This window comes from Falco peregrinus, chromosome 1 (assembly GCF_023634155.1).
Source record: "Falco peregrinus isolate bFalPer1 chromosome 1, bFalPer1.pri, whole genome shotgun sequence".
Lineage (NCBI taxonomy): Eukaryota > Metazoa > Chordata > Aves > Falconiformes > Falconidae > Falco > Falco peregrinus.
In genome coordinates, this window is record NC_073721.1 from 2,970,202 (window position 1) to 2,982,637 (window position 12,436).

The window sequence follows — 12,436 nt, forward strand, 5'->3', positions numbered from 1 at the left end:
TGCCATGTACCTAAACCACCTCCCATTCATCATCATCTCACTTTTACAGCCCTACAAATTGATGGATTCATGTTAGTTCCTCGAGGCAATGACATTCATATTGCAAATCCAGGCTCCTGATAAGCTACAAAAGATGATTTGTCACTCCTTCAAATTACAGCTGGAAGTACGGGCTCTTGTCCATGATTACCACCGCAGCCTACTTGGGTGTCTCTGTAGTGAAGGAAAAAGCAAAAGCATCTCTCATGCAAGGCCACTCTGTTCCCTGTCCTAGTGAGTGTGCGCCTCCTGTGAGAAATCTGACTGACCTTCAGCTTGAAGATGCTCTGATCAAATGATAAGAAACTGGGGAAAAGAACAGGGCAGGGAAACACAGAACAAAGTTAAAAAAACCCGATAAACACCACTGCCCCAAACAACAAGGCAGGTAACCATCTCCCTTGTTATTGGTGTTTGGGCTACGCTTTGGAACTGCACACAAACCAAATCTACACAGAAATACAATAAATAAGAACAGTAAAATGACCAATATACATGGCAAAAGTGAAACAGTCTGAGAAACATGTTAAAAAAATATCAAAAGGAGATTAAAAAAAAAACCAAACCCACACTGAAAGAACACTGTTACTTGTTCTTGTTTTTCAAGTCCTCTCCATTCCTCCTGTCTTGACTCTTCCCCCCCAAGCAGCCCCTGCAATCCTCCTCAGCCTGCCGCTGATGCGCCTACCCAGCCGCTCTCCAGCTGCACCCTCTATGCCTCCAGCCTTGCAAAACATCTGTTTTCTCAGAAACAATCCTTTCAATTGTATGCATTTTTGTTATTCTGATACAGGAAATAGCTCAAAACAGAACTGAAAGTTTCCATTATTTTTTTGTTTTGTTTTGTTTCATTCACCACCAAGCACACGGCTGCTTTGGCTGAGTAATAGTTGTCATAATATTGGTCAGAAGCTACTAAAACGCTACAAGATTGCCTTTTTTCTATTTAAAAAAAATCACTACATTGTTGTACTTATCTTGGTATCAAATATAAGACAGACATCCAGTTCTTTTTATGAATCCAAGGAGCTGCTGCAGCAATAGCTTGTTGAGCTATCTGACAGGGGTACACTGAACAAAATTCTTTAACTTCCATGTCTGAGTACCCTGCCGAGGAGACTGGTGTTGCACATCCACTCTTGGCAGATATAAAGGAATCCTGTTCAAAGACATGGTTGGGGAAAAGATTAATTTACCTTGAGACTGTGATGGTATTTTCATTATTCTGCTAGCTGTAAATAAAAGCAGGATCATAACATCAAGGCAATGAAACACAACCAGAACCACATTTTACACTGAAGCTCTAAGCATATTTCAGGTGCTATCAAAAGACTAAATACTAACCCAAACTTATTTTCCTAATAATACAAAAAAAGCTGGTATAGACCAATGCTTTTGTGCTACTGTTCACAAGGAAGATACACAAGATGTAACGGATCAATACATATCGACTTACAGCACTTTAACCGCCTTTTAAAAATGTATTTTTTGGGAAAATAACCACCGAAAATATCCTGTGTTTCTGGTCTATGAGGCCATACATAGGGGTAACCATAAGCAAGGAATTCTTACAAAGAAAACCATTATTGGAGTTTAATGCCCATGCCACTTCCCTCCAGAGCATCCCGTTGCATTGGCAGAGGCACAAAGCCCCTAAGGAGCAGCAGCAAAGCACCCACTCCCCTTTTTCCACATGCGCAGTGCCCTTTCCTAACATCCCTAGTCCAAGAAATCTAACCAGAAGTTTTTTCGTATGCATAAAGGATAATAATTTTCCCTACTTCCATTTCAAATCCACAGGTCTGTTACTTCCCTCACTGATTTAACAGTAATTTAAATGTAGGAAAGACAACAGAATCTGCCCACAATTCTTCCACTAGAGCCACTGCTCTGCAGGGTGGGCTGGTGCCCTCTGCCCTGTGTGCCAGAGCTGGCACCAGCACAGCACCAGCACTGCTACTCAAGCAGCAGCTGCCTCCAATCATGTTTAAAAAGCACCTGCAGTATCTCCAGTATAGAAACACACGCTCTCAAACGATGCTAACCCCCTGCCGTTACAGAGCACATATAGGTCGGCCACAGCAACAATTTTTTGAGCTTTTCATCTCAAATTTCCTAGAAATCATGGACTCTCCCAGATGCAAAAAGTCAGCCTGTAATAATGTCCCTGCCCAGTAGGAGCAGCTATCTTAACTGAAGACTGGAAATCAGTTAATTGGAAAAATTATTTACACTTGCAACTAACTCAAATATATGGACAGACTCAGAATTCTAAGTCCATTTCCCTTTCTATAATTAAATTACGCCACAGCTGTGCACATCAGGCAGAAAACTTTAGGCTGAAGCCTTTATGCATCAGGAAGCATACAGAGAATTCTTCTTCCCTAACTTCTTCTGTCTAATGTTGGATGACTTCTACTTTTTTCTTCTGAATGAAAATATAAATTTAATTACTGGAACATTATTAAACTCTTCCTCCCCTCCGCGCCCCCCCCCCCCCCCCCCCCCCCCCACTGGAAAACCAGTATCATCATCCAAGCATTTCAGCTGACAATGACAACAGCCTTAAGCTCTGATCTGCAAGAACTTAACCACTTAGTAATTAATCAGAAACACAGCTGAGTAGTAAAACACATGCTATATAGTGTGCTATAATTATTATATTTGCAAAAATTAGGGTTGTGACTCTTGGTATCTGTGAGCAGCTCTTGGTGTGTGCACGACAGAGTACAGCCCACATCCATCATTTCTTATGCAAGTCAACAGAAAGTTTTCCTTAAGTAAGGGCTGACGGATGCATTATTTTTAATCCTTGAAGTGACATGACAAAACTTCCATCCCCAAGTATATACCTCTTCTCCATACACCTGCAGGATGACAGGATGCCTTGTGGCAGGTCAAAGTTTCTGCCTTACACAGTCCTCTGCTCCTTTCCACTCAGTTTGCTCTTAAAGGGGGAAAAAAAAAAAAAGTTACCCTCTCTCCAAGGTATCTCTCTCTCTCTTCATCCCTGACAACTGGAAAATTCTTCACGGGCAGTACAATTTGCTGACATTATTATTTAATTTTATTTTCTTACAGATATTTTATTAACAGCATCCTACAGCCATGCCCTGTATGAGGAATGGTTCTTCATGCTCAGGGGAGGAGTAGGCATTGACACAATCCCCAGCTGATATTTCTTTCTGTATTGTAATTTTGCAGGAGAAACAAGGCCTTTGCAAAGGCATCCATCGTTGCTCTGCCCCTTGCCTTCCAGCCCCCCTGCCTCTCTGATGACCACTGCTTCTCCAAACCAGAAGCCAGCAGCGACCCCTGGGAAAGGTAGGGGAGCTCCTACCAGAGCGAGCGGCTGGCTGGCAGCAGTGAGTGAGCTGCTAAATAAAGATAAAATACACACCAGAAGGTACATTTGCAGCCTCTTTGGTGCCTTAAAGATGCCCCTTACAAATGTGAGAATGTCAGGAGGAAAAAAAAAACCCCACAAAAGTATCACTGTTCATAGCATACAAAATTACAGACAGCATCTCATGGCTAAAGAAAAACATGTTTCTGTACCTGGTGCTTCTGAGCCTTAAAGAAATTTGAATTGTCACAGCCAGAAAATCATCTCCTCTGAAATAGCCATTCAAAAAAAAAAAAAAAAATGAAAAGTAGGTAGTTCAGTCTGACACGGCGCACTTTAGATCTGTCCTATACCTTCATGCTAAGATCATATCACTAATACACAAACATCCAAACCAATGACAAACTGCAAGATTATTAAAGAAACTGTGTAACAAACAGAGTAACGCAAGAAAAGTCCATGCAAATTTATTGGATCCTGTAAACTTAAAGATGCTCAAACCCCTACTGACTTAGAGGACTAAGATTGAGATCGCTTTTATTTAAAAACCTCCCTGTAATGGAATAGTTCTCAGATAAATACGTATTTAGGTCAATGATTCCCTGCCTTCCCCTAAACCTGTGCTACTTACCCAAAATACAGGAATCTGTCTGCAGTGGAGCTGCTGCCTCTTTTGAGAAAATGTATCATTAGACCGGGCAACCAAGGGCACATTATTTATTTTGTTCTGACGACTTTGCTAAATAATTACATCAGGATTTTTCTTTCTTCAAAGCCACCTAAATATAAATAGCAACCTTCAATACAGAAATAGGTTTTCCGGTCAACTGTGATGTTTATTGTGAACTAATAATACTACAACTTCTGTATGAAGATGGTTCCTGAAAACCTTAAGAAAAATAATCCACGTTACTCACTGCTGCTTAAGGCAACACATTTGTGCTATGAATTCTGTGTTTGTGAGATCTGATTAAGTGCCAGAGACCTCACAGCTGTAGCAGTCCCACAGTACATTCCTTTAGCAAGGGCAGACTATCTTCTCATGAATATGCAAGATAACTGCACAACCTTCACGAGGCTTATATTGTCTGAATATTCAGCAAAGAGCACACTTCATCTCTTCTAGACCTGCTTCCCAAACACTGATTGCTATGTTATCTCTCACTTTGGACTATTCAGTGTTTCGGCCTATCATGTTATGCTTCCATAAAGGACAAAATTGTGCCAAAGGGTGCAAACTGTCTGAAATGCATGAATCTATCAACAAGAAAGCCAGGAAGAGCAATCATGAGCATTGACAGCAAAGCCAACCTATAGCACCTACAGACATTTCAACATTTACATTCACCTTTGTGTGACTGCCATCCTACAGCACCGCTGGACCATGCAATCCCAAGAGATGTCAAGAAAAGAAAAGGAGTTGGCTGGGGGGCATAGAAGGTTCGCCCTGCACCTTATTAGCACTGACCACAGGTTTTACCTCCAACTCAAACACAAAGCAGCGTGCTGCACAAATGTTCTGCTTGCCGGGTTTAAATATCACTGAAAAATGACAACCTGCTTTATTCAAAATGAGCAAAATCATTAAGCCACAATGAGTATTTGCATACACATGGCCAAACTTTAAACAGTCTGCCTTTTTGCAAGAGCTCCTGTTTAAAAAAACAGGTTTAAAACGCTAACGCACAACACGGGGCTAAGGCCAAGTATGCATAAATGTTGGTCAACCAAAGGACAGCTTTCAAAAATTAGATCCTAAAGTAGATTTAAATATGTGGTGGCATCCCTCCAGCTGCTTCCCTGCAGCACAAGTTCCTCCCATGGGCAGGACTTGGTGTGTCTCCATGGAGGTTCACCATGTTCCTGCTGGTCCACATCCCTCTGGGTGGCAACATTGCTATCAGGTCTACCAGCCACTCTCCCAGTTGGGTGCTGTTGGCAAACTGGGCAAGGGTGTGTCCTCCTCCATCATCCAGCCTCAGAATCACACAGCATTTTAGTAGGGTAGCAGAACAGCTCATAAAATTCATGTATAGCCTCCATGTCTACAAATTACTTCCATTGCTGCCTACACACTCAGTAGTCATATTCACCAACTCGGAAATTTGAGCAAGGGAGTGAGCTTTTCTTGTCCCAAAGATGAGAATTATACAATTAAATATCATCACTATATTTAGAAAATAAGCTCTTTCCACTGCAGTTATAATTATGCGACTGCCATAACATTTTGAGCTTCCTTAGAAGTATTACCTGCAGCAAAACACCCCAACATTTAAACATGCACAGCTGTATCAGAGTATAGCTTGAAAACCTTTCCCAGGAAAACCTGGCATAAGGATTCAGTGTCAGTCACTGCTCTCACCCCTGGGCTGTACCACCCCTGCATCCCTGACACTCCTCAATCTACACATTTCCTAACTCCCACCATTTACTATTCCTAGCCCCAGTAAATTCAGAGACTCTTTTTTTGTGTTTGCATTAAGAAAGAAAAAAAAAGTATGTTTCTCTCATCAGAGATGAGCAGAATGAAGATTGAAAGATGCTGGATGGCATCCTTTGATGTGAGAGGTTTACACTTGACCTTCTGTTTTCCTTCCCAGATATTTATATCCTGTTGGCTCAGAAAACTGAACAGTAGAATACACATAATGACCTGCTAAAGCGAAGCTTAGATCCTTCTCCTAAAAGTGTATCTATGGCACTTGGTTCTAACTTTTTTTTCAACAGTAACTAGAGTGATAAATGACAAATCTTCAGTTTAGCTCTCTCGGCACTCGAGCTAGCTAAATAGATGACACTAAGCAAAATTTATCACTTCAATAATTTCAAGATATTGCCTCAAAAGGCAAGGATTAGTATTTCAAATACGCAAACAAAATTAATCCCAGAAGAAATCGCAGACCCTTAACTAACAGCTGCGCAATCTAATGCATCAGTGTTTTAAACTGCAATGTGCTTGACTCAGCTTTGCGATGACCCCTGGAAAAGGAGAACACTCACATGCCATTTCTGAAATGCATACATGGATCTGAAAGTACAGCTTTATGGCTCATTTATTCATCAACATGAAAACTACCTGGAAGACAATGAGTCTTTATATATAAATAACTGTCAAATAATACTTTTGTGATGCACGAATCCTCATTTCTAAGACATTTTCAGGATTTTTATTTTATACACCTATAATCTTTAATTCCTTTTAATCAACATGAAATACATTTTTTATCTGGAAGTACGACAATTTTGATTCAGTAATAAGGCCGCATCATACGTATGAGAAAAGCAAGGCACCAAATAAGGCTGAGGAAAAGGTAAAAGATTACGTTTTAAATGAGGACAAAAAAATTTGATACAGGCAGCATGTTGCTTTTCAAGGAAGGCAAATGTATGTGGCTATCTGCAGGTAGTCTGAACAGGAAAGACATTACTACTCATTATTACTACTCATTTGCACTGCAGAATATCTCTGCAGCCCACGCTAAAGTCACAACTGGAGAGTAAACGTAGGGTACAAAAATTATTTTCATCATGACCATATTTAAGTTACTTAATTACATTATTTTAATTGTGAATAACTTCAGGAAAACGGCAGCTGTGCAGAACTTTTGAATGCATCTGCTGGAATGCACTTAGATATACCCCCAAAATAGGGTTTCCCTATACGCAACACATACATCGACTTAGGGGAAAGACTATATCACATTGTGGAAAGCAGCCTAATAGCATACACTCCTGACAACGGCTGCAGTAAGCCTATAATACTTCCCTATTCCATCCTTGTTAACCAAAGGATTATGATCCATTCCCATCACTGTGTTCTTCTAACCACTTAAGCTAATAGAGCCAATACATACTTATTGAAATTCTTCATGCAAACCCAGCAAAGCTGTTGAAATTTAAGCCAAAAGCATTAGAATTAGCTTTAAGTCTTCTTTGGGGCTGTTTTCGACATGTATTTTATATAGTCTCATCAGTAATGTGGTTATCTAGAATAATTCTGAGGACTCAACTGCAAATTCACAGAGCAATTTCAGAAATGTTCAAGATCACCAGAAATTGTTCCATTTTGATGTTAACTTGGGAACAGTTCTTTGAATAAAATATAACTTCAAACGCTCAACCAAAGCCTAACATCTACCACTACCGTACTTGTAAAGTGTCCTTGAAGACTTGCTTGTTCAAATGCAGTACAACCTAAGATTACAGTAATCATTAAATAACGTTGGTTTTGGGGGGTTTTTTGTTGGTTTTTTGTTTGGGTTTTTTTGTGGTTTTTTTTTTTTAGAAGCATGGCCAGAGATTCTTCTCCATCTCTGAATGACACAGAACTATATTGAACTACAAATGGGAATGCTGGGCAGGGTTCAACCGTAATGACTTTTGATTAAAAAAAATGAAAAGGTTTTGTTTACTTGGGTATTACTTGCCCAAGTAATATCCAAGGCTGCATCTCTGCAGCCAAGCATGAGTACAAATTACGTATCATTCAGTCTAATCACCGTTTTATGAAACTTGAGAACTCTCAAATCTGTGTTTTTAAATATTCTTTAATTGTCAATATTTTAAGTGACTGTTTACTTTGTAATGAAGACAACTTAATCCCTGGTTCTTATATCACAGTGGCTACGATGGTTTTTTAAAAATAACAGGTTTGAATAATCAACATGATATATATCCAATACTTGTCCTATTTACACATTCAGAAAAAACCCCAACCATTCTACTTTCTCGGGAAGGAAACGGCATATGGAGCTGATTAATCCCACTGTCATTTTTTTTTCCCATGCATAAACAAACAGAGGAAAACCATCACAGGCTTCAAATGTTAATAATGGGAATAAAGGGGTAGAGGTCAGGTCTTTATCACCAACTTCAACTTCTCCACCTTAGGAAAGGCAGATTTAACAGACCAAAATATTTTTCTTGAAAATAACCTAATGCTAAGATTACACTTATGAAAAAAAGTGAGTATGTTTTTCTGAGTAATGATTGCTCGTTATCTTCTTGAATTCACAGTACATCTTGGAAACTCATTTTATACACTACAGTAGAAGTAGTACTTCCCAAATTATGCAGAAGGCTAAAAATATTTCAGCAAGTTCCCTCAAGGTCTAATGTTTCTAGACAAAAGCATAAATAAATTCACAGTATCCATAGCTATAATTTAAAAACAGTTCATATTTACTTCTAAATATCATAGGTGTGAGACACCACATCAAGTCTTCAAATTTGGTATAAAGGTACTTGTGGAAGGGTAAATATCCTGTATCTTAGATCTGAAGTCTGGTACCTCAATACTCTGGCAAGTTTCACCAGGCAACTCTGAGTGCCTTTAAGTACCTACAAATGTATGGATGTAGGCTTTTAAACTAAAACATACAAGTACCTTGTGTAAAGCCAGAAGATAAACCCAAGACTCCAACCATTCAGACCAGTGCATAGAAGTATTGGGAGATTCATGTATTTCCCCACACCAATGTCATGAGCTAGAACAAAAATCAACTCTTACCTGTTAAAACACCTACAGCCTTCATTTATAACAGACACACAGAAATCCAAGCAGGGTAGTGTCTTCAGATCTCACTCCAGTCTCCTATGCCTTCTCCATTTGCTGGCTGCAGGCTCTCATCTACTCTGTGTCTTTCTCCCCTCTCTCGTCAACACAGATCAACAGTTAAAATGCAGGAGCCAGAAATAACATGAAAGGATCCCTAATCTTCACCTGAACTCATGTTTCAGAAGAAGCTGTCACTAACTGCGATTAGAGGAGAAAGAAGGAAGGAGGTCACCCAGCACAGCCCCGCTGCTGGCAGGCACGGCACGGCACCCTGGCTGAAGGTGAGCTGGTGGACAACCACAGGGCAACAGTCCCCCAGATGCACAAGACTCACTCCTCTGCTCAAAGAAAAAAAATAAAATAAAATATTTTTTTAAAAAAAAAAAGCAGCACGGTCTAGCTTGCCAAGTGAACTTGACTTTCCATTGGAAATGGTAAGACATCTTGAAATTTTACATTTCAAATTTATCGGTTAGGCTAAGCAGAAGATATGTAAAAATACGTGTTATTAAAATGCCATATGTAATATCATATGGTATTTTCCTACACAGTTCAGTTTCTTAGCTAAAGAGGACATGAAATGGTAATGCTATGCAAAATAAGCTCTGACTCAACAGCACGCTGCTCTTGTAATTATCAAACTCCCCATTTTTATTTACATGGTTCTGAGTTTTGTGAAACAGTTTAAATAATTTAGTAACTTCCTGATTAAAAAATATCAAGAAACAAAGAAACCCCCCAAAACCCCCAAAATTTCAGAGACTTATGCATAAAGAACTAGAGCAAACTGGTATCTTGAGGACTGGTAAAGGATTCCTATGTTAAAAACAGGGTTCTTGCATTCAGAAAATGACTGGATACATGGCTACTTCTTCAAATGTCTTAAAATAAACCCCAAAACCTAGACTTTAACATTCACTTACAGAATGAAGGTGTTCTGATTTTTTCATGGGGGCTACACTCATCCAATTGATGATAGAAACAGGGTTTTTTTTATTTTTAATCTTGCACTTGGTAGCTTTATAAATGTAATTAATGCAGTATTTCTTCTAGATTGTTTGGCTTAATCCCATTTCTTTTTCTTGAAGCAACTGGACAGGCTTGCAAGTACTTTCCCCTGAGCGTTAGATAAATATCCATCGCCATTTGGTTTTGTTGACAAGAAACTTTGAAACATGGATGTGCTAGCGCTGCAATCAGACACTGATAATTCTTGGATGCAATAAAATTTGAAATCTTTGTTGGTTTTTTTTCCAGAAGGGTCGCTTATTTTCGCTGGTTGCCATGGTGATGTTGCAGTATAGCTTCTATGGGTTTCTGTAGCTTCCCACCTGGTCACGGTAGAAGCTGGGGAGAGGAGCCCTTTGGCTGCAGGCTGAAGCTCCCTCACATAGGCCTGTCCACTCCACGTCAAAGCGACCCACTGCCTTCTGCTGGGGCGTTGGCGGCAGGATCACAGAGCTACAGCCAGCTGGTGTTAGGGGTGCTGCCAGGAGCCAACACATGAAGTGGCAGGGGAAGTGCCGCCCAGCAGGAACCTCTGACCCTGCAGCTGGGCTAACTGGAGGGGTCTCTCCAGCAGCTTCCTGCAGACTCCAAGTGGGAAAACTTCCCCAAACTGCTAAAGAGATTCTTACCCTCTAGTTTCCTACCAACAAGTCAACATCTGCATCGCTCCTGTTGTTGTGCACAACTTGGACGTACTAAAATATTGACTTGAGAACATTCTCCTTTTATTCCAGCCAAGTTACTGCTGAATCAGAACAAGAGATGCATTTATTCATACTAGTCACATTACATTAACCTCCACCCAGGCTTGCTTTCGACACACCCTGAGCAGCACGTTTTCTTCTTTCAGAAAAGGTAAAGACTTTGGACCATGCCATTACTAAGGTCCCACGTAGGACAACAGGCTGCAACTCATAAATTCAGGCAAAGGTGCAAAGTCCCATCACCCACAGTGTTTTACTCTGGGGAAACAGAACAAAATACCTCAGCTGGAAGGGACCTACCACGATTGTCTAAGTTCACCTGCCACAGAGCTGGCTACTATACTTGTCTTTGCTTCTGGAAGACTAAAGCAGAGGCTGGCACTCTCAAAATATGCTCTATCTATCCCGCATGAAAAAGAGATGAGCAGACCACGGTCTGATTTACTGACAGGTTTATCCACTCTTCAAAGGGAATATCTGGTGAGAGCAGGAACTGCAGGTTACACATTACCACTGGGGCAAACCTCCACAGCATCCCGACAGAGGCTTCCTACTACAGAGGAGAGGGCTGCACCCCTTCTGCAACAGCCCCCCGTCCCCGAGCACAAGGTCTGTCGTTTCCTGAAGGAGCTAGTGCCGGGCAGAAGATGGATCTATGGGGGACAACAAATAATGAGGCTGCAATGGCCTCTTCTCATCCTGCAAGCACAACTGTGTTGAGATCTGTGGTCTGTATATACGTACATATACATGTCCAAATATTTACAAATGTTTAATTAAATATTTTCACTATTTACAAATCATTCCTCTTTTAGACTATTAAACTCCAAAATTAAAATAAAGTGCAAACTAGTTTACATCCTGGAGTCATACCTTTTCAATAGAAAATATTTTATTAAATTAAGGAAAGTCAGAGTAAGTGCTAGCTTCTCCAACAATTCCTGATGCCAAACTTAAAATAATTGTGTGCTAAGACATACTTAGAGATTTACAAGTCAAAAATAACCCCACAAAACAAAAAGCCCCCAACAAGATGTGATTTTCATTTTGTTCTCTTCCTTTCACAATCATGAGAAATCACACACCACCAGTAGAGTCATCGGGAGAATATCTAATGATTTTAAACCTGATAATATATTCTTAATGAACTGGTTTGCATGTACACCACCTTGCAGCAACATGTCCCTTGTACCAATCTGCCACATAACAACAAACCAGACTGTTTCCTGTAATGCCCTTTGAATACAAACATGAGGGGGCTTAACAGACCGAAAATAAAAATTAACAAAAAAAAAGCTGCCTCCTTTCCTTTTGCTGCTCACGGTTAAAGAAAAAGGAGGTCAAAGCAATTCAGCTGAAGCTGGTTAGAACTGTGTATGTAGGTTATCCTGCACATCCAGCACCATCAGCACGGTGAGCAGATGCCCAGCTGGGCTACGGCATAAATCCCCCCTTACCCTGCTGAGCAAAGTGACTTCTGCACCTTAGAATGACAACTAAACAGCCTGCCTAGCAAACCTGGTAACACAGTAGTAATAGAAATAATTAAATTATTATATATAAACTTACTAAGTAAGTATACACTGATAATCATGGGGTATAACAAATGTTACTGGGAAAACACTAAAGCAGTTAAAGGAAAAGGAATCGTCAGCACTGAAACAAGAATGCCACTGCCGAGCCTGCCCGCAGACAAGGCTCTCGGGGCTGCTACACCCCCCCTTAACACACAGAGCCCAAAGAGCCACCGTGTTCGAAACGTTAAGGTTTTCATCTGCAAGC

General features: G+C 40.3%; 1 protein-coding gene across 3 annotated transcripts in view; it reads right to left on the bottom strand.

Moving 5' to 3' along the window:
* PTPRE (protein tyrosine phosphatase receptor type E) overlaps window positions 1-12,436 on the bottom strand; it is a 109,100-nt gene that overhangs the window by 59,256 nt on the left and 37,408 nt on the right. Inside the window, exon 1 of one of the 3 annotated variants that reach the window (XM_055799564.1) lies at window positions 8,895-9,101. The exons of the other annotated variants lie outside the window; for them this stretch is intronic. The gene's annotated coding sequence lies outside the window, so the exon portion shown is untranslated. Of the gene's footprint in view, window positions 1-8,894; window positions 9,102-12,436 lie in introns of those variants that run through there. 3 annotated transcript variants of the gene reach the window in all.